Below are 26,700 nucleotides of genomic sequence, written 5' to 3' on the forward strand. Positions count from 1 at the left end.
TACACGCTTGTGTTGTGTGTGTAAGGTAAGACATAGCAGCAGGACAAGGAGATAGAAAACCATTTTCTCAAAATATGATGGTGGAACACTGCCCACGTTGGGCACAGATCTTTGTTCTCGCTCAGTTCGGGGAGGTGTAAATAACGTAATGTCCCAGGACTTGATCTAGCTTCTTTTTCACCCCACTACCACAGACATTCACTCCCCATCAGCACTAAAACCGAAGCACGGCACCCACAGGGCGCTCCTGCCCCTTCCTGATCCCTCTGCTCAAGCCATACCCTCTGCAGCCAGAGCTGAAGGAACGTCCATCCCCACGGACTAGATCTACCCTGAGGCACATAACAGGTGATCTTTATTGTACTAACACGGCGAGTGTCCCCAGGACTTATGTTTTCCAGGCAGAGTGCAAGTGTAATTGCATGGAGCATTTGAGCAGTTTAACTCACAAGTACTCTTTGTTTTAAATAACAGCACAAACAGCACAAGACAACACGTTAAAATATGCATGCCTCATTGCTCACCACAATTTACCCACTGTTAAGATTTGTTTGTGCTCTGGCATCTAGGCACAGTGTCCTTTTGTTTTCTAAACTGGCTTCGAGAGCCTCCTTTGACAACTTCGCATCCCTTTGAGCAAGGAATGTTGGCCTCGCCACTGACAACTTTTCTTTTCCCGGTGCTTACTTGACGGCTTATATGGGAAGAAACATAGGTCACATCTGAACTCAGTAGGAGGTCTCTTTGAATGGAAGATTATCACGTTTAATAAATGCCTGTGGTTATGTCCATATTAAAACAAAAAAACAACAACACCAAAAAAAAAGTCCAGGAGAGCAGCTAGCTTTAGTATGGAACTTCAATTTGATAATTAGAAAGTTTATACATTTTATCTGCAAATTATAAATCAAACAGACATTTGCTCCAGTTTGTAGCCCATATCCTCCTATATTAGCTGTTCCTCATCTCTAGGCATTCTGTAACTTTAATGCTCTAGAGAGTACATTTGTCTTTCCTCTTTGTTCATATTTTTTGTGGTTTATGTTGTCACATGTGTGATATATCACAATCCTGCATGTCCTCACAGAACACCATTTCTGAAAACGGCATCATGTTTGCAAAGGTAAATAGCAAATAATTAAAATTAAATTAGCCAGAACTATAATTTAAGCCATTGATTAAAAGGATTGTTAGTGATCTTAGAAACTCAATCATTTTCTTAGTGTTGTTAATAGTTAGAGCTATACAACTGCTAGTGTAGATGAACCAAATTTCTCTCCTGTTTTTTCAGTCGTGTAGCACTCTGGACTCAGAATGCTCTTGCAGAAACAGCTCCTATTATTGAGGTATGTCAGTCATTTTAATCCCAAATCTGCTCACCCTCCTCACAAACATAAGGTTTTAATTTTTATTGATGATAAGTATTCAAATGAGAAGTAAATATTCATGAAAGAGAGGTTATTAAAACAAAAGGAACTCTCAATGTTTCCAGCTCTTATGATTTTATCAAAAGGTTGATAAGAGCTGGTGTTTTTCAGAAAGCCCAAGCTGTTGGATGAGAATAACCGCTTTCTTTTGAAGTAAAAGAAAGATTCAAGGGAATAAATAAAAAATAAGCTGAAATGTGCCTTGAGTACACTTGATATGATCAGAAAGGAAACAAAAGGACCCAAATATGTATTTTTAAGTAATCACTTCTAGTGCCTGATATCAAGACTTTTGGCAGCTTCATCATCTTTCCTGATCCTCTCTGCCTCACTTACCAGTGGTTCCTGAGATGCTCCTGTGTAAGGGTCCCAGTCTGGACCAGGTTACTCTGTCAGCCTCTAGGCAGGAACGTACTGAGATACAGTTACTGTCATAACTCAGACAAACAAGTAAAGAAGACGATAGAAAAGAAGTACTATCACCCTAGTTTATAGATAGGAAACTTGCCTAGGAAAACTGAAGTTACAAACACAACCAGGGAGTGAAATTGCAGGTTTCAGGACTACCAGTCGACTGTTTTAATTGCAAAACTAACAGGATGTCTTGGCTCTGTTCCTACCTGCTGCAGTAACTTCTTTTGCACCATCACCTTGCCAACATCAGAAGAGTACAGTATTGTCATTGAACATCTGAGACAAAAAAAATCTCAACCTTCCTCTCCAGCTACCATCCCGTTCTCTTTGTCTCTAGATCTGTTATCTTTGCTTTCTTCCTCTATATGTTCACTAGATAAAGTTATCTACTTCTAGTGTTTCATCTTCCTTCTCTGCAATTCTGCTTTGTGATCAATCTTTTCCTTGGTATCTTGAGTTCATCTGTCTTTTCACCAGATTACCCTCCACTTCTCTAAGCATTTTCTACATTTCATTAAGAAGGATTCAGACTTTCTAAAAAACATTTTTTATTGGCCTAGACAATTATGCATTCAGAGTCAGATCCAAGCTACTGTGGCTTGTTGATACAACTACTCAGGTAGACATATGTAGGAGATTTAAGAAACAGTTTTCACTTGCAAGAGATTTAATCAATAGTTTTAAAACACAGCTTTTAGAAATCAGTGTCTTTGTCATACATTAAGAAAAAAAACAGTCTGAGCTTGTATCCATAGGTAAGCCACTGAATGGATCACTGCAAATTTTGCTCCTTATTTTTGTCAGCATCTATCTACTGCACTAACTTCATCATTACATCCATGTCTAACTCTAAAGAAATGTAAGAGTAAAAAGCCAGCGTAAATCCTTAAGACCTGGACAGGCTGTATAATTGAAATATAATGAAAACATGTAATGCTTGTCCACTGAAGGATGATTCAGTTTGACTCTCTACGGATGTTTCGGGGTTCCATTTAATCAAGGAATACCTCTGAATGAGGATATAACCTATCATACATAACACATCCATTTGAGTACTTTTGGTAATTTATATTAGCATTATTCTATTTCATGTTGGTGCTAATCTGATGATAAACACACATTCAAACCCTCATGCACACATTTTGGAGGAAGTATACTATGCTTGTGGAGGATACCATTACTTTTAGCTTTTATCTGTTCCCCTATTTGTTTTCTATCCTTTGCTTTTGCCTTTCCTTTTTTAGAGGCTGCTTTTTGTCCATTTATATTCCAGCCACGCCTTCTCAATTTTCTCAGGTTCATTGCTGGTTTCACTATCCTGTATCAGCTCTTCTACTTCACATGCATGATCTGTCAGCAGGACAATATGATCTGCAGATCAGAAGCAGTTTAGCAGTTATTCATTTATGTTGAATCCTTTTGTGGCCAGTCAAGTCCGTGAAGGACGCATCTTAGGCAATCAACAAAGATCGTTAAAGTGCTGGTGTTTCTCTTTTCCTTTTCAAATGGTTTGGACCTTCAATGTATTGCTTTCCTTTGTGTATTAGATGCTGCCTGTAATATTAAAATCGGGGACAGCCATTATTTTCTTTTTGTTTTTTAAAGCTATTTTATAACTTGGCTGGTGCAACCGAACACTGGAGGTCAGAGTAGAGTCTCTCTTACAGAGAGAGAGTGGAAAAAAGAGAATTTGGGGTAAGAGACAGGAACAGACTGTGATCTGCACAAACCAGCTCTTGGATGGAGCTTGGTAATGAGGTCTGGCCAAAGGAGGTTAAAACCAAAGGAAAGCAGCAGTCAAGAGGAGGGAGTGCAGTGAGTGGGTGGGCAGGATGCTCATGGAAAGCATTGAGGGGAAAGCTGTAAGTTGGTGGGGCAGAGGAGAGACTGCAAGTTTGAAAACAAAATAATTTTTAAATGAGTGAACACATATAACAAAAAAAACCTCTCCTAACTGAGGTTTTCTGAGTGATTGAAAATCCAAAGTCAGGAGTGTTCTGTTGCATAGATTTTCTGGGAGTAATATATTATGCATAACATTGTATGCAAGTGCTTTGAATAATATTGTTTTAAAGCCTGGTTTCTCCAAAATCCTGTGGTGTTGCAGCATCTAACTCTTAGGCATATATCTGCGTAGAGAAATCTTTAGCCTCAGGCAATAGAGAAATCTTCATTGGAAAACAGCTGATTGGGTTCTTCCTAGATTGCTTAGGGCTGAAATGCTCAAAAAATGGGTTGGATGGAAGATACAGGTGTTAGAGCAGGTAACCAACCCTCAGATATTGCTAGCAAACACCAATTATACAGAACTATTCAGTTCAAACACTCTCTTTTCTGGACATACTTAGCCTGACACCGAGCATGGTCTTCAGTGAAGTCCCTCAGGGACACCAGGCTGGATGAGGCTCCAGAAGATGCTGGGGACAGTTCAAATCCAACTTGGATAAGAAGTCTTTAAGTTCTCTAAAAGTATCTATAAAATTAATTGGTTTGATCTAGACTATATTGGAAAAGTTTGGCTCTGTTGTCTCTGATAGAGATAGTAGATAACTGTGTAGGGATTATGAATAATGTTCACCAGCAGAATCTGTGGCTCTTCCCCATAACCTAAGAATAAGAACAACTCAGTAGGAACTAAAAGACAGCAGTAAAGAAAGCAAGTGCAACATCTCAAAGACTGTTTCAAGGCCTTATCATTACAGTTATATATATAGAATTAGTGTAAATGAATTCTGTTTTCCCAGAGGCATCAAACTCCTCCTGTCAAGATAGTCTCTCAAGACACTGGAAAGTCTCTCACGGCCCTCCTGCATCATTATTATTTTTCTTAAAATTTTCTTGCTATTGATGTAACTAAAAATCCAATATAAGGTCAGAGAAAATATTTTGTCAAGTGGCTCAGACAGGCACAACTGATGGATATTAAGGAAACATGTACTGCAATTTCTGTTCCTCTGAGTGCACTAGAAAAATATAAAAAGTAGTTAATTTTACTAAAAAATCCAACTGGGGTACTCAGATTACTTTCTGCTACTATGAAATTGAAGAGTGACCTAGTACTGCCATCAGATCTGACATATGAGTGGTTTTTCAGACTTGTAAGTTCATTTTTCAACTGGTGGGGTATGTCAAATCCCTGAAAACTGTCAGACCATTGCAAAGACATTTATTGCTGTGACGATAGCAGACTGTTCAGCACAAAGACCATCACTTTACATATGTGGTCAATACTCAGCAGACTGTAAAAAAAGGACGAGATGGGGAACATAAAGTACAGCCACCTTGATCCTGTAATTTCTAGTCAATTTAGAGGGTATAAAGAAAGAAAGCCCACTGATGAAGAGCAAAAACATGAAATTGAAACAGAACTTGTTGAGAATATCATACGAAAATAATTTTCCATTTGAAAATGTCAGTCTGGAAAAAAACAAAATGGATTGGATGGTAGACACAGCTTTGGTGTGCATTTTCTCTGGGTTCATGAGGAAATATCTCATCAAATCTGTAGTGCATGCTTTAGAATGGGCACTGGCACCACACAGAGACATTGAGCTGAAGTTTCTCTGTTTTATGCTCAAATTATGCAGACTTTTGGGCTACAGCCTCAGCGTTTTCTAAGTGAAGTTTAGGAGATAAAAGAATGCTCACCTAGAAACTTTTCCAGTTGGTAAAAGCAACTGGATCAAGGAGCTGAAGCTTTACTTCCACATCCCAGATAAGACTGTAGCAGAAAGGATATAACCTCCCCCTCTTCACATAAATGCCGAGTTACAAAAGTACAACAAGAAGAAATTTATGCATCTGTTTCTATGCTTTGGGTTTGAATCAAATGGAAAGAAACTGAACTCTGTAATTATCACAGGAGCCATTGAAGTAGATACTGTCCTAGAGGGACTGTCTCTTTTCTTTTTCTCTGCTGATTTCTTGTATTGGAGACAACACCTGGTTCTCTTCTTGTGTGACTTCTAATTGTTCAATGTTACATGATCTTATATCTAGTACTACCAGGGTGCTTAGGAGCACTTTGCAAATATATTCTTCCCCTTAAACTACTTTGGACAAGGTGTAGATATTACAGAATCACAGAATTACACAATATTCTGAGTTGGAAGGGACCCAAAAAGATCATTGAATCCAACTCTTAAGTGAATAGCCTGTATGGGGATCAAACCCACAACTCTGTCATTATTACCATTGTAAGGTTATTCCAGAATTTCACTTGGCCTATACATATAACTGATTAGATTATGATCTTTTAAGTTAGTATTCCACTGAAAGTAGATTTATGCCTTTAATTTATTAGTTGCTGCTTGTTTTACCTTTGAATTTCATACCTTTTTATTTTATTTTTGGTTCATTACTGTTTATTTTTAAAATAAGCTCCTTTCACCAAGAAAGGTGTTTTTTCTTCGTGATTATTGGTCACTGAATCAATTTAAAATATAATCTCCTGCTCCTAGTGAGAGGTCATATGTGGATAGTAAGTTTATTTATTTGCTCTGACAAATGGTGGAAGCACCAAACAGTCAGTACCAAGCACAGTTCCATAAAACTAGATCAAATAAGGGCTGGGGGCTCTGACTTGTATTCAGCACTGGGCAGAAATCACAGGCTGAAGTGTGTACTCTCCCTGGCCCTTGCCTTGTCCTCTAGAGGCAGCTGGTAGGGACAAATAAAAATTATGAAACAGCTTCTGAATCACAATTTTAAGCCAGCTGTACTGAAATGAATGAAAATGGATTTCAATTAATTTGTATATGCTATGTGTACCTATGGTAGTTTCTTTAGCCACCTGTTTTACATCTACTTGCTTTTGCAAGTTAGATTCCTGAAACCTACCAGCAGAGCACAAGGTGTAGTTTTGAGGGTGTGCACTAGTAATTTGGTGTGGTTACCTGTATCCAAAGATAAGGAGCCAAAAATACTCAGATCTCAGCTGAATAGGTCAGACTCTATGTGTTTTTGTCAGAATTATTTCCTCCATGAAGGATTATCTCCATTGTGGACTGAAAGGTTTTATATCATGATTCTTGTTAAGTAGAAGCATCTTTGCTTTACAGAAATACATACATTTGAAGACTGGAATAAATAAAATTAATTGGTGCTTTCATCACTGGAGGTGGAGTCCAAAAGGATCACTCGCTTTAAGCAACTTCAGTGCTAGAAGATGATGGTGGAACTTTAAATGCCATGAGGAGCCCAATTCCCATCGAGACTTTAGTATGTCTAGCCTTTCTGCTTTAAAAGAAGCAATAACACAATCATCTCTCGGAGTATTATGAGTAATGTGGCCTCTTGCTTTTTCGTGTTTGAGCCAATTTGTGTACACAAGTAATGAGATTTTGGTGGAACATTGATAGTTTTTACGACCTTTCTATGAGCTTGCTGTGCTCAGTCATATTTGTGCTCAGTTCTACTCTGTTCTTTAGTCTGTTCCAGAAACAAAAAGTCCACACAGTAAGAACAAAGAAGTCCAAGCCTGGTTATTAAGCACTTCCTTGGACATTCTGCTGATGGAGAGTGTGTTCTCCAGCCTCGGAACACTGGTGCGCTTTGCATGGGTTTTACTAACAGCACAATGTCATTTTTTTCAACTTCAGTGGTTGGGCAGATTCTGACACCAGGAAAATATATCTGTTTCAATTTGGTTTTTAACAAGGTGCACAGATGGTGTTAAAAAGCAGGTAGAAGTGGTTAATCACCTGTGAATTTTAGGCATTTTTCTGCTGTCCATAGAGGACTTCAGAAGTGCGATTACTGCATGTGTTTCTCCACGATGATTTGCATTTTCACGGTTGTTTTCAATCAATCACCCCAGAGAGGTTTGCAAATCTCTTCATTGCAAAGCATTGAAGACCTGCCCATGCCCACATTCCTAGTGCAACAAATGATTTGGGACCTGAATCATGTGGTATTCAGTATTCAGGCATATCCGTACCTCATCGCACCCTGAATTGTTTCATTTTACTGACACCATCTGTTTCTTGTGCCTCAACCGATTTGTATTCCATTGTCCCCTATGCTCAGCTTTCTGACCTTGTAAATCGATCTCCTGTACAGTCTGTAACAAATACTTTCCTGAAATCTGGATGAATTATGTCAACGATTTCATATTTATCAATTCAGCGATGCCTTGAAATGACCCTAATACATTTGTCATACATGATCTTCTTTAGTAGAACCATGCAGCTTTCCCTTTGCTAAATCACATTTCTAACTGAATTGTAATCTGCCTTATAAATGTTTCCATTATCTTGCTCGCCACTACAGTCAGTCTTACAAGTCTGTATTTCGTTGGGTGTTTCCAGTGCCTCTTTTTGACAGCTACAGAAGACACTCAACAATGAAGTGCATCTCAGGTAAATATTAAGTGCTCCTTAAAAGAAGAATAAAAAAATTAAAACCTAGTAAGATATACTCCTGGTATTCAATAGTAGTATTAGAGAGCCACTTAAATGAATGGAGAATAAAGGAGGATTTCTTTATTGCTGGCAGTTAGTGTCAGTGATGGATCATGACATAGACATTCTCAGTATGGCCAAACAATTTCACTATATAGAATTTTATATAGCTACAGCTAAAATTCAATGAACTGATTCAGAAGGTTCAGGATAAACTATAACAATAAGTTAAAACCTTAAATCGATTTGGTGTTTTAAAAGGATGGGCAGCAGCAAGATGTCATCTTCCTTCACAGATCTAACTTTAACTGGAACTGTAAATCCAAAGCAGAGTATTGGTGGATAAGGGTATATAATGTGTGATTTAAGACCCATCCTGGAAATCAGTGAGGATTTGAGTACACCAACTCTAAAACATTATCAGAGCATTATAAGAGTCCATCCAGAAAGTTAGGAGGATTTTTTTTTTTGAAGAATAAAGATAAATTTCATATCTTAAAGAGGCTATTTTTGAAGAGTGCCAGGCAAGATGAGAAAAGAAAATGACTGTGAAAGAAGCAGAGTAGCAGAGGCATAGATAACCACTCATCCTACTATCCTTTCAAGATACGAGCTGAGGATGATTTCTATCAATGACTTCCAAATATAACATTATTCAGCTTTCATTATGTTGTCAATCTAATTTGAATGTAAGTTATTCAGAGCACATGGCTGTTTTGCCTTTGTGTTTGTCTGTAAAGCACTGTGCACCCCAAGCCAGGAAAAAAGAGAGAATTCTCGGATTAGAGGAGATAACGTCCTCATTGAAAGTCCTGTATACAAATTCTTGTTTTCTAATCACCTTTGTGAAACCTGCCCCTGCTACACCACACAGAGAAATTCTTCTTCAAAGTAAAAAGAATTGCGGCTTATTTTATACTAACCCTGGAGCAGCCTCTCCACTTATAAGAAATGGGAGAAACTCCTGCCAACTTACATTAGTTTCTAGGGAAAAAACACCTGAATCCCAAGATTTGGCTTTGGCGATGACCTGAGGTTCACAGAGCTCTCAGTATTGAACAAACTCCATGTCTGAGATGAAATCCTGAATTCTCACTGAAGTGAAATAGAGTTTTTTCATTGACCTTAGAAAGGCCAAGGTTTCAATCCTTCCTTTTGAAACAGGAGTTATTAAAGATTTTGCATGCTGTGGCATAGCTACATCAGAATTGAGTACTATAGAGATAGCCCAGAAGTAATACAGAAAATATTATCCTTAGAGCTGCAAGATCTAAGGAAGTCACTGTGATCCAAAAAGGTAGCTTGTTATGTGCCGACAAGTCCACCTTCCTTCTCTTAACTCTAAATAAAATCATAAAAGTTTAACTGAAGGACAACTAGAACCTGAGAACATACTATTTATTGGCCTACTGAGTAATTTTCCCTTTCACCTTCCTCTTTACAATGAATCTACTCTAATTTTTCCAAATTTTTTTGCATTGTATCTTTCTCCTTCTCTTTATATTTTATTTTTCTTTCTACCTTTTGACTCTAGGTGGGCCCTTTTTCTATCTGACTTTATTTTGTGATTCTGCCTTTGAGCAGGGCCCAATTGAAGGACTAGTTCACAATGATAAAAATCCAGATTGGAGAGGCTTTCCTCTCCTGAATCCGCAGATCTGTATCTGGCCCATCCATGGCTCCCATTTCATAAATGAGGTCAAGGAGGACTGCTGTCTCTGCTCTTCATCTGGCAGCTACTTTTGGGCATGAGCTACATTTGCAGTTGGATCAGAAGCCATTGCAGAGCTCTTGCAAGGAACTACAGCACACCCAACATGAGCCTCCAGTAACACAAGCCAAGGGTAAAGTCAGACCACAAGAGTAACTACCAGCAGCAGACTGAGCCACACAGTCAGACCAGGGTGTAAGCAGAGGCTGGGTGTGACAAACATGGATCTGTCAGTGTGCCATTGCCTTTCCCAGGAGCGAAAGAGCTGGGTCCAGCAGATCAGTCCATGGCTCTCCCAGAGAATTCACCCCAGGAGTGTGGGTTGGGTATGTGAGACAGGATTTTGAAAAATGCCAGCTAATGCCAGGACAAGAATTGACCAAACAAGATAAATACCAACCATATAAAGTCAAGGATGTAAAAGGTGTAGGCTTGAGCTAAGCCAAGTGCATTGAACATCCATCTGAGAATATAATGGGAACAGTTTAACATATGAGGACAATACTGGTTCCACCTCAACAGACAAAAAAAGAAAAGGAAAATGAAAACAAAAAAGGAAGCTATTCCTTTGGAAAAAGCCAGAGGATGGTTCTTGCCTTCATATACCAGAATGAACTACTGGTGGTGCGTTATATTCTGATTCGGGGAGCTGGGCTACCCTCTATTCACAGTGGCAAGAGGTGTGTTAAAGCATGTGATGCAAAGCTTGGCAAGTCCAAGCACATGGAGCAGGTCAGGTAGTGGTGCTGCTCCACAGCTGCAGAATGCAGAAAGGCTCAGTGGGGAATGCCTCCTTGCCAAGCAGCACATGGGATGAAGGACAGGCACAATATAGAGGAAGAGGACGAGTGATGGTGGATTTAATTCTTTCAAACACTAAAAGGCAGCCAATCAGAGGTAGAAGAACCAGCTCCTGAACAACTCACAAAGGGCGCGTGAACAACTTGAGAAACACCAAGCTGGGCTGAAAGTGTGTTCCCAAGCAGAGTCAAAGAAATGGGGCATTACATGCCAGCAAGGAAGTCTGAGTGCAGGCACTAAACACCTCCAAAGCAACAGGAGAAAGCAGTACAGGAGAGGAGAGGCAGATTCTCAGGAGAGCAATGGAGACCAAGCTTCTCAGCCCATGTGCAGGGGTCCTGGGATGGAAGAGCAAGCTGCACACTGCAAACTACACACAGAATCAGGAGTGTTACCTGATCCTATGTGTAAGTGAAAAATGACAGGGTTTTGTGACTTTTCTGGGGTCTGACTCACAATTTTTGGGCTCCAGGTGAGCAGCAGTGGTATTGGCAGTTTTGTTAAGCATTCCCCACTCAAGGATCTGTTCAACACATACCATACTTTTACTGAATTTTACAGTAACTAAGCATATTAGCAAATGATATTGGCAAAAGTAATTTATGATAAAAAGAAGGAAAAACTTCATGAAGTTGAGGAGTCCACAGGATAGCATTTACCTTATGGCTTATCTGCATAAGTGGTAAAGAGCTGTCCCATGCAGGTTCCACCTGAGATGTTCTTCCACAGCCATATTGTTGGCAGCAGGGCTGTATTGGTGTGACCAAACCAGCAAGAGGCAATGTGGGAGTGAATCCCTCTATTGCATCCCCTGTTGAGTTCATATCTGCCAGTACAGCTACCATTTTCCTTTTTTTTAAGGGAGGGTTTTGAATCAGCTCCCAAGTTTTACACTGTCATAATGTTAGGATGAAAGGAGTTAGCAACCAGTGGGGAAAAAAACATTGCTACAAAAACTAAATAGAAATGAGGTGTTCTATTAGAGTATTGGGGCATTTCAAGCCTCAGGGGTTATTCATGTAAGTGAATCTTTTGCTTATTCTGTAAGGGAACACAAATCAATAGCAAGAAGAAATAAGAACTAACAGTCTTAAAACCTCAGATGAAATCAAACCACACAAATCAGATCCCATTATAGATTTCAAGACCATGCTCTCGATCAGAGAGAATTTTGCTTCCGTAAATAAAGTTGTTAAAGGTGACCCCACATTAGGGTGAGAGTTTTGAACTTACCTTCCAGAACGTCTAAGGTTCTTTTGGATCGTACCCAAAAGATCTGTACATATGGTTTATTTGGTCAGCATGATTGATCCCAGAGCTCTGTTGGCATGAAGATTTACTGAAGTGTGCTTTCAGGAAAACATAGTTGACTGTCCAGTGACTGTGCAGTCCATAAGGACTAGATTCCTCATAAAAACTAGCAGCACTTCTGCTTAGCTATGACTCTAAACAACGTGTGAAGTTGAACTATGAGAAGGAATGTTCCCCATAATTCCATTCCTGAATCTATGTGTCTAATAGTGAAAAAATACCAAAATTTAGACTAGTGCAGAAGTAAAAAATAAATTATAAAAAAAGTTTCAATGATATGACAAGTGATTGCAATAAAGAGAAATCAGTCTTGATATCAACACAACTGGCAATCCAATTATCTGGAATTTACCTGTTGCCCTGTCATCTACTCAGCAGAGTCACAATATTCAGGGATTTTTTTCCTCCTTGTCTCTGAATGACGAGTTTCCACTAGCTCACGTTTACTGACTGTTTAGAGGTGGTATGAAAGCAAGGTGGTGGAAAGAAGAAAGTATTTTCCTTGCTCGGGATTTGGAGATCTAAATTACCTAAGACTAATCTAAATTACCTAAATCACTTTTAATGAGAATGAGTTATAATGTTTAGTCTGAATCAGAATGGCTTTCAGTCTATGAAAGGCATGCTTTGCATCTCATGGGGGAAGTGTAGTTCCATAGCAGAGAAATGTAGATTCAATCCCTATCTGCACTAGACATATTGATACCCAGGTACCTCACCTTGTTTATCTGTGTTTAGAGGTCTTTGTTCAGCAAAAGAGCATCACTTTAGTTTTTCCACAGCTTGTTACGTTGTTTACAATCTTACTCAGGCCACTGTTGAAAATGCTTTTTTCCTTTTCGCAGTATGAAGTTACAACATGCTGTTACTGTTTACAGCAAATAAGCTGGCATGACTGTGCAAGCTGAGGAGGAGCACACATGCAGTGGTATATTTGCTTTAATGTTTTCACAGAAACTCGAATATACACAATTTTTAAATAGTTTTGGTATCAAAATAGGTCATTTTGTAAATGAAAAGAAAAAAATCAAAATTAATTTGTGGAAAATATTATGATACAAATAATTTGAAAATGTGACCTGCTGCTAATAACCTCTTAAGAACTGACCTAATTTTAATGACCTCTTAGAGGAACATAGCACTGTCTAGTCTATTTGGAGGTAGTATACACTTTCCAGAGGAAAAAAAAAAGCTCTCCAAATTAGTGCAAGCAGAAATCCTGAAAATATAATTTTGAACAACTTACCTCCAATTTTACTTGTACCTAAACAACTCAGTCTATGAGACACTTTACAAAGATGTGGTCTAACCTCTAGGGAACAGCTACACTCATGACCCAGAGCAGGAGGCTGCTCTCTGAAATTGTGAAACTGCATGTAGATATTTGAAGCCTATGTGGTGTTTTGTCTGCCTTTAGACCTTCAGCATATGTGTGTATTCATGTCCATGAATTAAAACATGTTGCTCCCTCTTGGTAATATAAAAACTTGTCAATTAATGCGCCAAAGGCACTTCTGTGTCTATCATAACATCATAGAATAACTGAGGCTAAAGGGACCTCTGGAGGTAATTTAGTCCGACACCTTGCCCAAAGCATGGCAAATGTCAAAGTCAGGTCAGGTTACCAGGGCTTTGTGAGGTCTAGTTCTGAGTGTCTCCAAGGACGGAGATCCCACAACCTCCTTGGGCAACACAGTGCAGTGTCTCCCCATGCTGAATGGATTTACTTTCTTCTATCTGTTGAGAGAAGAAAATGGTCCCTTCCATTGTGGTCCCTTCCAACCTTACCCATTCTGTGATTCTATCTAACCAGAATGTCCATTACACCAATTCGTGTCTGTTGCCTCTTGTTCTTTTGCTGTGCAGTATTTAAACAGGAGAAAAATTATTCTCTGTTCCATCTAACCCTACACAGACCTACCCATATTATAAGGCAAGAAGAATGAAGGCATTTTCTGGCTATTACAGCTTCTTTTTGCAGGCTGCCCTAAATTAAATTATACAGTCAATTCTCCATTATCAAAAGTAATGGCTGAATTCAATAGGTTTTATTGATGCATCATCTTGGTGTTCAGATACAGGATTTCCCATGTCTTGAGGCTTTATGACTCCTCCTTTACAAGAATTAACAAGTCTTCATTTCTGTGGTAGAAATATACTAGATTTTTCATGTTTATGAGAAATATGAGGAACTAGTGATAGTCACTCTTTTTTACCTTGTCCTTAAAACATATGTGGCAGACCTGTAACCACTGAAGTAGCTAGTTAACAGCTATAAATGTACTAGTGAACATATAGGTAGAGTGTGTGGAAGGCAGACTACTGCATTATCTTACTCTAGACTGACTTGCTTAATTTTTGTTTAACTGAATTACAAAGAGAGTCTGAATTATGATCTTTTCTTTAAAAATTAGGAATTCTATTAGTAATAGTTACTTTTATATCCATAGGTAAATAATAAATTAGATGACTATGTTGCTAATACATCTGGATGATTAGGAAATATAATTATCAAAGGTTAAGGTTGGGAACCAAGGTAGAGTGAGACTAATGCTAAAATCCACACTTAGTGCTTTGCTTTGCATCTTGGGTGTGGAAACCTCATAGAGTGGTTTGTGGATGGCCACTACAATTTCTCATCCCTTCTGAGGTGCCTGCTTCTACCTGTGAGCTATGTGAGGGGTCAGGGCAGCCCCCAGGCTCTTTGGCTGGATGCCCAAGGGACATATTGGCATCCCTCTGACGTTCCCATCAGTTTAGCCCTAAGTGACTTGATCATGGACCTAAGGATGGGGGAAGAGTAGGAAATGCAACTTAGGTCTTCACCATCCTATCCCGAGGCCTAACTGTATGCCAAAATTGAAGAGCTCCAAGTAACCCCCTCAGCTCCAGTGCGGCAGAATTAGTCATGTACTTGCAAGAGGGACCCAGGTGGTGCTAGTGGTGCTAAAGAAGAAAGAACTGATTTAAAGATAGAGAGTGGCAGTGTTGTTATTTTTCCAGCTTGATTAAAGTCACTAGTAATTGTAGTCCCTTTTCCCTTTTCTAGATCTGGGATTTTTACACACACTGCAGTTGGGGAAGGGAGGCTTCCAGAGCACTGCCTAAAAACAATCTTGATTTTATAAAGACAAGACTGTATACAAAATATGACATTCTCAGCTGAGCTCTGATTCAGACATTGTCGACTGAGGTCACATAGCATAAAAATGGCAGCATTCTAGATGTTCCCTTAAACATCACCCTGACCAGGAGCAGAGTGCAGTGCTAAAATGTTCAGACACCTTGAGAGTGAAGGCCCAAATCCTATTTACAGAGCGGTGCAATGAGGATGTGACATTGTCCCCCAGTTCCTGTGTCAGGGTGGACAGAAGGGAAGAGTTCAGCCCACTAGTGGGGATATGGATCCACAGTGCAAAGCAATTAGGATAGACTTCAACCAGTGGTCCCACTAATACAGTTTACATTTCAAAGGATTACAAAAAATGTGACATGGCCTTGCTTTTCTTCTCTTCTTTGTTCCACTGTGCACTGCTGCTATACCTTCTTTGGCATCTAAGGGAGCAAACCCAGAGCTGCTGCAATGCAGGGAGATGGGCAAGGGTTGGGAAGCCCTGCAGTGAGGCATTCTGTTAACTAGAAGGAAGGGCAGGGAATAGGTACCCTGACATGGACCACAGCAGAGGTGGCTTGAGTATCATGGGATCCCATCTAAGGATGTACCTTAGTTGCATGGGTCATACATGCAAGAACATAACAAATCACAGGTTCCTTGAGGACTCGGACTTGCCAGTGCTGCATAAGCCTACCATTAGTTCCATTAACCCTGAGTTTCACTCAGGTGCTAGGGCTCTTCTATGCTTCCCTCTCCTGTTTGCAGAGTCTTGTTTAATTTTGTTAACAACTCTGCATGAAGATAAGGCCCCTGTGTGTGTAATAACAGACTAAAATTAAACTTCAAACAAATTATCTGTTAGGGTTTAGGAAAATCTTATCTGGGGAGGAATTAATCCTCGCTGCTTGTTGGGGGTTTAACAGGCCACCGGGGATTTGAAAGAGAACAATTTTTCAGTCTGGTATATCCACAGCAACTGGAACAATGTGCATAATTCCGTGGATATAATTAAAAAAAAAAAAAAAGGAAGAAGACAAAAAATCTCTAAAAGACATATAAACATCTGAAGTGTAGCATGAACTGACTGCAAACCAAATGCAGTTGCTGTAGATCATCAGCTGTCACTGTCAAAGCCCTGGTCTGCTTGTGACTAATGTCCCTGCTTCCTTCGTCATTGCGTATCAGGACGATTCTGTAAGCTGGCTGTTATGCCCTAGTGCTCCATGCTGCATGGCTTGGAAACTAGCCATTGCACCCTCCCAGTGATGTGAGGCTGCTCTGAGAAGATGATGTTGCTCAATCAAGCCTGTTAATCAAATCATTAGAGAGGGGGCAAGAAGTGCCAGTGGGGGTTAGTTTGCTGAAAAACACTCACATGGCTCAGACAGCTGTTGGAATGGGACTAGAGGTGGGGCTGGCAGAGACTGAGCAAAGTCAGCCCCATTTGAATGCTACCACCCCATGAAGGTTGTAGTCCCAGGAAAAAATTCAGACTAACACTATAATTCTGCTTCACTCACCTGCAAGTAATACCTATGACAGACAATAAAGACAAAGACAGGAAGACTTCTTGAAATACCTTCTTACCCTCATACCACAGAGATACCTCACATTTCTTTCAACAAGAAATTCCTGGTGAAAGTCTTTCATCTTTTTCTCTTCCATCCATTTTTTTCTGTCTTTCGTCTTAGCTCTCCACACCAATTGTAGGGTGAAAGAGCTGTGGGAAAAGGGAACAAGAGAGAAAAGGAGCTTTAACAGCCAGGAGGAGATAAATGGCTGGTCTTTGGGAGCATAAACTAGACCAGTAGTCAGGAAAATCAGACGTGACAATGTCCAATGTTTACTGTTTTGCAGTTTTCTTAAGCACATTTTTCTTGCAATTCTAGGGGCATAGATAATGTGGGATTCAGAGTGAAAAGTCCTCTCAGAACTGCGCAGCAGTACTAGAACAGAAACTGCCTGAAAACACTGTCTCAAACTTCCATTATCCTCAACCACACAATGGAGTAAGATGCAAATCTTATGAGGAAATATGCAGTGCCTGAACTCTGCAAAGGTTTTTACTGAATCCGCTGTGTATTCCACTACTGTCTTGGGAATATTTGGCTACATTGCCATGCTATCAGGTGGTTATGGTTTGGGGTTCTTAGAGCAACCAAACAAGTAATAGAATGGGCTAAACCTGCATCCTGAGACCCCAGAAGACTGAATGCAACTACTGTGTGTCCAGAACATCTGACTGCATTCCCTGAAGTTGTTTACAAAGAGGGATATCTTCCCTGAGGGAAGTGAATGCAGTCAGAAGCTCAGAACACAGCAGGAAAGCACATATAAATAAAGAGAAAGACATCCTTTCCTCTAATTTGATAGTTGGCTTAGATTCCTTCCCATCCATGTAGAGAATAGCTCTTTGGCCACTTTTCCTCCCCATTCACTCTTCCCTCCTCACAATTTGCAGCAGTAGTCTTTGGTATTTGCAGGTCTGTTTCCTACCCACAGGGCTCCAAGTCACTGCTTGGCCCACCATAATGATACAATTTATTAGCAAGTTAAACAGGTGAGAACTCACTGAAGTCCAGCTCTGCTCCTCTCACAGCCAGCACCATCTCTTACTGCAGAGGTATAGATCTGCATCATTGCTCCATCCTATCTCTGGGCATGGATTGCATCAAGGAGAGGAGCTGAGAGGGCTCAGCACAATGTGTGGTCTTTCTCGTCAGAAACCACCTCTCTTGCCAGGACAGGGTTCTTTTTACTCCCTGAGCTGCTCATGACCCCATGTGTCTTATCATAAATCTCAGGTGTCAACAGAGGAATTGAGAACTAAGCAAGGAAAGATCTTCGAAATAACCTTTTCATCACAAAGAGTCAGAAGCAAAAAGGAGGACTTCTTTACTTTGAAGCTTCTGCCAAGGACACCAAATTTACAGCCACTGAAGCACAGTGGCACACCTTCAGCAGTGCATGGTGCAATGATGCCCAGTCCAAAAAACCCATGCATACTGTGGAGACCTGAGGATCTACCAGCCCAGAACTGCTGTGTTGATGCAGTACTTTGCCTCAGCCATCCACCCGTGTCAGATGGACAAATTTCCCTGCTGTCTCATTCCTCCTGTTCCCCAGCAGTGCTGCAATCCCACGGATCAAACATGTTGCTCTTGGTGTTTCTCTTACCTACGTAGGCATCTGCCTGGAAGTAAACCAAACACAGTTTGCACCAGCTGAAGTTGTTCTTTCATGCTGTTTCTTGAAAGGCATCTAACAACCTCTTGGTAATCACTTCCTGTATGGTCTTTCTTAGTAGGCAGCCAAGTAGGATGAGGTAGAAATCCCTAGCAACATGCAGTCATTTTTCAGTCCAGTCTGTAACTGGGCAGAGAGGTCACTACTGAGCAATCTCTAGTCCATGCAAAAGGAGTATGTAATCTTGGCAGCACTTCAAATGCATGCTGACCTGAAGAGCAGACTAGAGACAAGAGGTTAAACAGTTTGTAGTTTGGTGTGCTGAACACATGGTATAATAAACCAGCTATTTTTTACCTTCCTTGAATTTTTATCTGTATCTCCTTTACAGGTCTTGACAATAAGTGTCATATGTTTTACTGTAAGAGATATTACTCACAAAAGGCAAATATGTTTACAAAGGATTGAATTTGTTGCCATGGGAGGCAACAAAAATAATTTGAGGTTAAATACAAAGACAGGAAAGAAAGCTCTCTTGTTAAAGTAAGTACAATCTCACTTCTTTGCATTCCATTTTACAAGGTTCATGAATATCTTTGTTTTCTGTAACCTTGCATGTTATTGAAAAAGATCTTTCATTTGCTTCACTCTCCGCAATTTCCTTAGATATTCTGTTTCCCTGCATCTGCAGAAACAGAGCTGTTTTTTGTGTGCTTGACAAATCATCAACATCTGCATGTGAAAGATTTCAAAGAGAGAAGCAACAGTAAAAAAATGAGAAGATAGGAGCCTTTTGTAATCATTTTTCCTTTGATTTTCAGACATTTGTGTAATAGGATGTACCCAACAGTGAATTTTTCTGAAAATATATTTAAACTGAGCAAATTCAGATTTGATTTGTTGACACAAGAGAACAAAGTCAGTGAAGGAAGTAGTCTGTCTTTCTCAGAAGCTGCCTCAGACTGAAGCTGTGTGCTCCTCACAGGTGTATATTTGGATCTTCACAGAGGAATCGGGTGGGAGATTGGTCTTGATTTGAGAGCACGAAACAAAGATACAGATTTGTGCAGGATTGATACCTACTGGAGGTCGTGCCTGTAACTGGAGGGTTGCCAACACACTGAGTTACTGGCGCATTCCAGTAACTACTCAAGGTCATGCTGCAAAGAGCGGGGAGTGCTGAAAGGAACTGTGAGCATCCAGACATCCTTTCTGCTTTCCCACATGAAACAGTTTGTCTGTTCTGTGCCTTCATTTCTTGATGACAAGTGCCAGGTTTTACCAAATAAAGGAAGGGAAGGCCTAAACCCCATCCTTATGAACAGAAACAAACTTTCTCCCAGTTTCTCTTGCTGAATTGTTCATGTAAAGCAGGTGCTTCTGACTGAAATTTGCTTTGTACAAAATAAGTGACAGGAGCAGTTGACACATGCTGGTGCCTTCCCTAGGTGGGAGGAGTTGCTCCCCAAGGAACTCCTATTCCAATTTTCTGTTGCTCAGAGGAATTAAAACCCACTGCTTATAATACTCTGTCTGTCTTTTCCCCAAAGACCTGGACACCTTTGGATGCTGTCTGTGCCAAATAACCAGCATCACTTCCAAGAAACAAAGGGCGTTGCTTATCTATTCTCATTTCCAAGTGTGGGATCTGGGGAGCCCCAGGACTGAGATACCAGACCCTGTGTCCCCTCAGAATTGAGGAGGGTTGAGCTTTCCTACCACTCAGGCTCTTACAAATAGAAAGAGGGCCCAATAAGCATTCTTCTTAGCCCATTCATGGAGAGACAACTGTCAGCAACTCATGACCTACTTCAGATCAGTGGGTTTGTGAAATACCATTTTGCCACTGTTGTTATGACTCTAGATAATTTCTACAACGTTTACCTCAGTGTCAGTGTTTGTGTATAACTACAGATAGCTGGTCTTCTTCAGTTGAAGAGGTAGATCCTGAGCTATCTGTCGGTGTAGACAAGTGAGGGTGAAGCACAGCAGGGAAGAAACACATAGATAAGTCTGAGATGTTCTTAGTGAAGACAAACTCCGTATCTTGGGCTGCACTTGGAAGCAGTAGGAGTGACTCACTCTCTTCCCTAAATTATACCACAATGTGGGGCATGCAGCAGACATTAAAGCTCCCAGTTATTCCAGAAGTTAGTGTGCTGTGCCAACTCATTACTTCCTAAATAGCTCCAGTGCCAGTGCTAACTGACTGCCGACATTCACTACAAGGTCACCAAGCTAAGTCTGTACTTAGGAACACTTTGGTGCTGCAAATGACATGGAAGTGATTTCATCTACATACATTTTTGTGAGGATAAGAGGAACAGAGAATAGCTGGATTTTCTATGAAAGTGGTTATAAGCAGTATATTTCTTCTTTGCTCTCCTTCCCTAGGAAGGACTTGAGTGGAAGTCAAAAAATGAACAAATGGAAAAACTTTTTCACTGTGAGGGTGGCCAAGCACTGGCACAGGTTGCCCAGAGAGGTTGTGGAGTCTCCATCCTTGGAGATCAAAACCTGGTCCTTCTGAACGTGGTCCTGAGCAACCAACTCTTCAGCAGGAGGTTTGGACCAGATGACCTCCAGAGGTCCCTTCCCACCTCAGCCATTCTGTGATTTTATGACTTTTTCTGGTTTGTCTCCAGTCATGACAGACATTCCAATACTTGAATGCCTTGTTTCTGACAATCCTTCCTATTGCAGGTCTGACCAACATGGACAACGAAGGTAGAAAACAATTAATATTCAGCTCACTAACTAAAACCTGGAGAGGAGTCTCAGGAAAGCAAACACTAAAGACAACAACACTAAAGACAATTCCAGAAAGGAATTGAATAACAACTGTAAAAGTGAATATTCCTGCATTTTTTTCCCAAGGAATCTAGCACGTCTCTACTGATGACTGCAGCGAATGTGTGGCATTTCTCACTGCAGAGAGCTCTCCTTGACTTGCACAGCTCTCTCTACAGTCCACATACTGCAAATGGATTCTTCTCTCCCAGCAGTCACTGAAGTGGACCTCCCCGAAGAGGCCCAGTGTCTATAATCAGATGACAAAAATGTGCACAGCTCCACTTGGCAGCCTTGAGCTTTCAGCCTCTTCATCTTGAACTCCCAAATTCAAAACCTAATTCTCATCCCCCCACCTCTACAGTGTTAGCACATCAGCAAGTAACTTATTCCTAACTTCATCCCCCTTGCCTCTTGCTACTATAAATCTCTGTCTTTCTAAAGCACTAGGCATTTTAGAAATACTTCCTGCAACCCCTGTGTACCAAGCAAAATCATAGAGGCTACCAGTACCATGTTCAAAGCCATGGTCACATTTGCCAAAATATTTCAGAGTAGAGCAGGACACTGAAATAAGTATCTTTTTAAAAAAGGTTTTAGTTTATTACTTTCATGGATAAGCAGTTTTAGCATTTTCTTCCACACCTTCCATGAGGCAGCTGGTCTCTTTACTGAGGACAAGAGTCCTGGAGCTTCTGGTGCCAAGCTACAAGAACTTCTTTGTTCTCCTCTGTCCATGACACCAAAGGGCCATGATTGGCTCCAGCCAGCTCGCATTGATAGTCTATCAAAAATATCAGAAGACAAATTATCCTCAACTGACCTGCAGATGTGGATAGGAGACTCCCTACAACAATAAAGATAAATATCTCATCTGTCATTTAAGGGGAAATGGCATATGGTTCTTCAAGTCTGATGATTCAGACATAATAATCTCCCAGCGATTAGGAAGACAGAGGTAAATAAATTGGGGGCAAAGGGGAAAGAAAGAAAATTGAAAGCAGATAAACTCTCTATTACCTTCCATTTTACCCCCAAATCTGTCTTGATCCATGTCTAAGAAAAGTAAAGGAACCAATCACTATTTGTTACTAGCAAGGCAGCACAGGATTGGCAAGTGTGTCTGCACACATGTACACTCCATTTTAAGCAAAGGTGGCAAGAAGCCATTAAAGTGTCAGTTTGTTCCGTATTTCACTTTATTCTTCTGGCTTAGGTCAGGTACATCCTTAATGCACAGTGGGACAAACCACGGAGTAGCCATGGATCTCCTGCAATGCTGGAGTGGGCTGGCTCAGGCACACTGGCTGCCTGCACCTGCATACTTGCTCTGTCATAAAGTGTGGGACTGGGATTCAGCATGGAAGGGAGCATAGGCCTCCCCACACAGTTGTTGTCCAGGATTTCCTTATTTTCCAGCCCAAAAAGCATTGAATTTTGTTGTTTCGGTTTTTTTTCTTTGACCTACACCCATCTTCAGTCAACAGCAAGCTCATCCAGTCTGTATTGTGACAGGGAAGGTGAGCTGCCTTGGCTTTCACAGTCCCAGCTGTGTGGGGTTTTATAGAACAAGCTCCAAATATGAGGTTTCACTATTTAAAAATCATAAAAATTGGGTGGTAGCTATTCCTCTGATAAAGGTAGCTGCAGTAAGTTTGTGGGGAGTAACTGCAGGACTCTGTAGTTACTCACTTCATTAAGTCTTAATTGTAACGATTGCAAGGTGCAACCCCAGCACCATAATCAGATCCCGAGGTGACAGAGGCACGGATAATTGTAATGAGCCTTCCTCTGAAATGAAAGGCCTGCAGTTTTCTCCCCAGATGCTAATGGCACAAAGCAGAGTCAGAAAATGCTGTCAGCAGGAACCAGGAGAAGCTGGGGATTCAAGGAGACCCCTGGACTTCAGAGTTTGCAAACAAATAGTAGGCAGATGCCATTAACCAGGGTTGCTGATTGAAATTCTGTTTCCTCTTTCTATTTCCAGCTTGCTGTCAGAAGCATCCCAAGTAAACCTGGCCTCATCGGTATTTTGCTTTCCATAAAACTCCGGCAAAACCTACTTCTGTACAGGCAAGATCAGAAAGAAAGAAATGGAAGACATTGATCAATGTGCAGAGAGCAGTGCTGCTCCCTCCTTCCATGTGCCAGCCCAGGCTCCATCCACACTGACCCCATCAGCACTGGGTGGTGAGTACTTTCCTGACCCACTGGCCTTTCATTCATGGGACCAAAATGGAGGATTAACTGTCAGGGCACACCTACAGCTGAATGATGAGTCAGTCCCAAGGGGCTGCTGAGTCAGAACTGAAACAGCCACTGAAGTTGGAAAACGAGCATTCTTGTACAACCCAGTGCTAATGTCCAAGCAGGAAATAGAAATGAACTTTGGAGTAGAAGTCAACAATTGCAAATGAATAAAGATGGGAGCAAGGCTACCAGAAGCCCTTCATTCTGGTGATGTCATGGTTCCCAAATGCCCTTCAGAAATGCAAATTGCCTACAATGTAATAAAAAGGGCATTTTCTAGAGTGTGCAGAGCTTGCATAGTTTAATTAAGCATAAACTAGGGTGACTCTTGAAAGGAAAATTATGTGGATTGCATTCTCTGAGTGACCTTGGAAAGGTACTTATATACTTTCTCTACACAGCAATTAAGTAAACTCACACTTCATACGCTGTCACTCCTATTCCTTTCCTTTATTTAGAAAGATATTTTTTGTTCTCTCTGATTCCCTGATCTCGCATTGATTTATCTCTGTGCTTAGAAAATGTGATTTGTTTCCCTCAAGGTAACTAAACATTTGTCTACAGCCTCACCACCTCTGGTTTTCTAATCTCTACTTCAATATTACTTATATTAAACTTCTGGTGCCTGCTTTCCTTGCTTTCCACCAAATTCCACCTAGGCTACCTCACTGACGTAGCAAAACTGGAAAAAGGAGATGCCTATAGAAATTTCTCATCCAATCTTCCCAAAACCAACCTAGCAGCCTTCTGTGATGGAGTGATTGTATCGATGGACAAGGGAAGGGCTACAGATGTCATCTGTCTGGACTTCTGTAAAGCCTTTGACGTGGTCCCCCACACCATCCTTCTCTAAATTAGAGAGAGATGGATTCGATGAGTGGATTTTTTGGTGGATGAGGAATTGGTTCGATGATCGCATCCAGAGGTAGTGGTCAATGACTCAATGTCTGGATGAAGATCACTGACAAATGGTGTCCCCCAGGAATCTATACTGGGACCAGTGTTATTTAATATCTTCACCAATGACATAGACAAAGCCATTGAATGCACCCTCAGCAAATTTGCTGATGACATCAAGGTGAGTCGTGCACTTGACACACCTGAAGGATGGGATGTCATCTGTAGGGACCTGAACAAGCTCAAGAAGTGGGCCCATGGCAATCCCATGGGGTTTCAAGACCAAGTGCAAGGTGCTGCACCTGGGTCATGGCAACCCCCAGAATCAGTACAGGCTGTGGGATGAAGAGATTGAGAGCAGTCTTGCTGAGAAAGACTTGGGGACACTGGAGGATAAAAAGCTGGACATGAGCCAACAGTGTGTGCTTGCAACCCAATTGTATTCTTGGCTGCATCAAAAGAAATGTGACCAGCAGGTTGGGGAAGCTGATACTCTGCTCTGGTGAGACCCCATCAGCTCTGTGGTCCCCAGCACAGGAAGGACACTGACCTGTTGGAGTGAGTCCAAAGGAGGGCCAAAAAAATGATCAAAGGGCTAGAGCACCTTTCCTATGAAGACAGTGAGAGAGTTGGGGTTGTTCAGTCTGGAGAAGAGAAGGCTTCAGGGAGACCTCATTGTGTCCTTTCAGTACTTCGAGGGGGCCTATAAGAAAGATGGGGACATCTTAGTAGGGCCTGTAGCAACAGGACAAGGGGTAATGGTCTTAAACTAGAGGAGGTTAAATTCAGAGTAGATGGAAGAAATTTTTTAAGAGAAGGGTGGTGAAACACCAGACCAGGTTGCCCAGGGAGGTGGTGGATGTCCCATCCCTGGAAACATTCAAGGTCAGGTTGAACAGGGCTCTGAGCAACTTGACGTAGTTGAAGATGTCCCTTCTCATGGTAGGGGTGTTGGACACCTCGTCACACAGCTAGGGCAAGAATGGTAATGGCTTATGCACAAATTAGTACTGGGAGATAGATTAGGGTTTTGCAGCTGTCATTTGAAATGCTTTCACAGTATCATTGTCTCATTTTGTGGAGGATTTAATATCATGTAGCTGGCTGGTTTTTGTCAGATTTTGAAGATCAGTTTTGAAGCCCATTAGATCATCAAGGCTGCAGTTTCTCAAAAAGGAAGCTGACTGTATGGAGAGAAAGAGTTGTTAAGAGGCTGATTCCAGATACTAGGAAGAAAAAACAAAAAACCCCAACCACTGTTAGCAGCTTAACTCCCTTTCTTCTGGGTTAAGGTATGAAAAAGAAGTCTCAGTAATTCCTGGCTGTGAGTATTGCTCCAGGAAGGAGTGGTGATATCAGCTCATCTCTGTAGGCCAGCAGTGAATGGGACTTAAGAGGGGGCGAGCAGAATTCTTAGAGCTGTTTCTTACACATATGCCTTTAGCCTGACCTTTCAAATAGATCCTGCTCTCTCTTCCCCTTGAAAATTTGCAGAGGAGTGACCATCCCCACATTGCTCTTTGGGAATGCTTTTCTCTTGGTATCTTGCTATGACTTTCAAGGAGTAATAGAAACTTTCCAAGGGAGATTTGAAGAATGTGGTAACGGGTGGAAAAAAATTGGTCACTTAGCAAGGGCAAAGAAACCAGGGGATGGTAGATGAGGAAATGGTGCTGATTTGCAACTGATGTTTGAGCTATGACGGAGTTTCAGTGAACCACACCACAAGGGCTGCTGACCCATAAAAAGGTGAAATACACGAAAGGAAAGCAATGATCCCAGCAACTGCATCCCATTATGGTATGTCAGACATGTCTTTGATTGCACAAATCTATAATTAGTTATAGAGAATTGCTGAAGAACTAGGAGGAAACCAAAGAATTATTCCCTGCACTAGTGACTAGCAGGATCAGTAGATAACACTTAAGTATTGCTTTAAATAAAATGTATTCACATTTGATAGATTTTTTTAGAGTAAATGTCAATGATTCAGTAAAAATTTAACAAATCTTAAGAGACCCCAGAGCAAAGATCAGAATGTCTCAGAATTAATTTTAGGACTTGGTTTCTATTCATTCAGCATGTAAGAAACCCACTTAAGTATCTTAAAAATTTTTAAAAGTTATTTTGAAAATTAAGATCTCGGTTTTGTGTTAAGAAAGAAAGGAACCGAGCTTATTATGAACCCAGAATCTCAGCAACAGCCGCATTACATATTTGCTAACACTAGATGGGGTGTAAGGAAAGAGTGAAGGGGAAAGTTGGTGAACAGCAAAACCTTTGAGGTCTGAACTACTTCAGGCAGAGAAGCAGAAGCTTGTACCTTTTCCATTCCTCTGGCACTGTGGATCTTCACAACGTGGATATTTTAACACACATGACACGCCAAAATTAGTC

At 40.8% G+C, this 26,700-nt stretch overlaps 1 long non-coding RNA gene across 1 annotated transcript; it reads left to right on the top strand.

Moving 5' to 3' along the window:
- The first annotated feature begins 198 nt into the window (after window positions 1-198).
- On the top strand, window positions 199-18,851 carry LOC108638807. Its single transcript, XR_001920079.1, has 3 exons — window positions 199-348; window positions 1,292-1,346; window positions 18,758-18,851. It is a non-coding gene; the product is annotated as an uncharacterized LOC108638807 (long non-coding RNA).
- Window positions 18,852-26,700: the final 7,849 nt, after the last annotated feature.

The sequence above is a fragment of the Manacus vitellinus genome, unplaced genomic scaffold (genome assembly GCF_001715985.3).
Source record: "Manacus vitellinus isolate BGI_N305 unplaced genomic scaffold, ASM171598v3 scaffold_0_pilon, whole genome shotgun sequence".
NCBI lineage: Eukaryota > Metazoa > Chordata > Aves > Passeriformes > Pipridae > Manacus > Manacus vitellinus.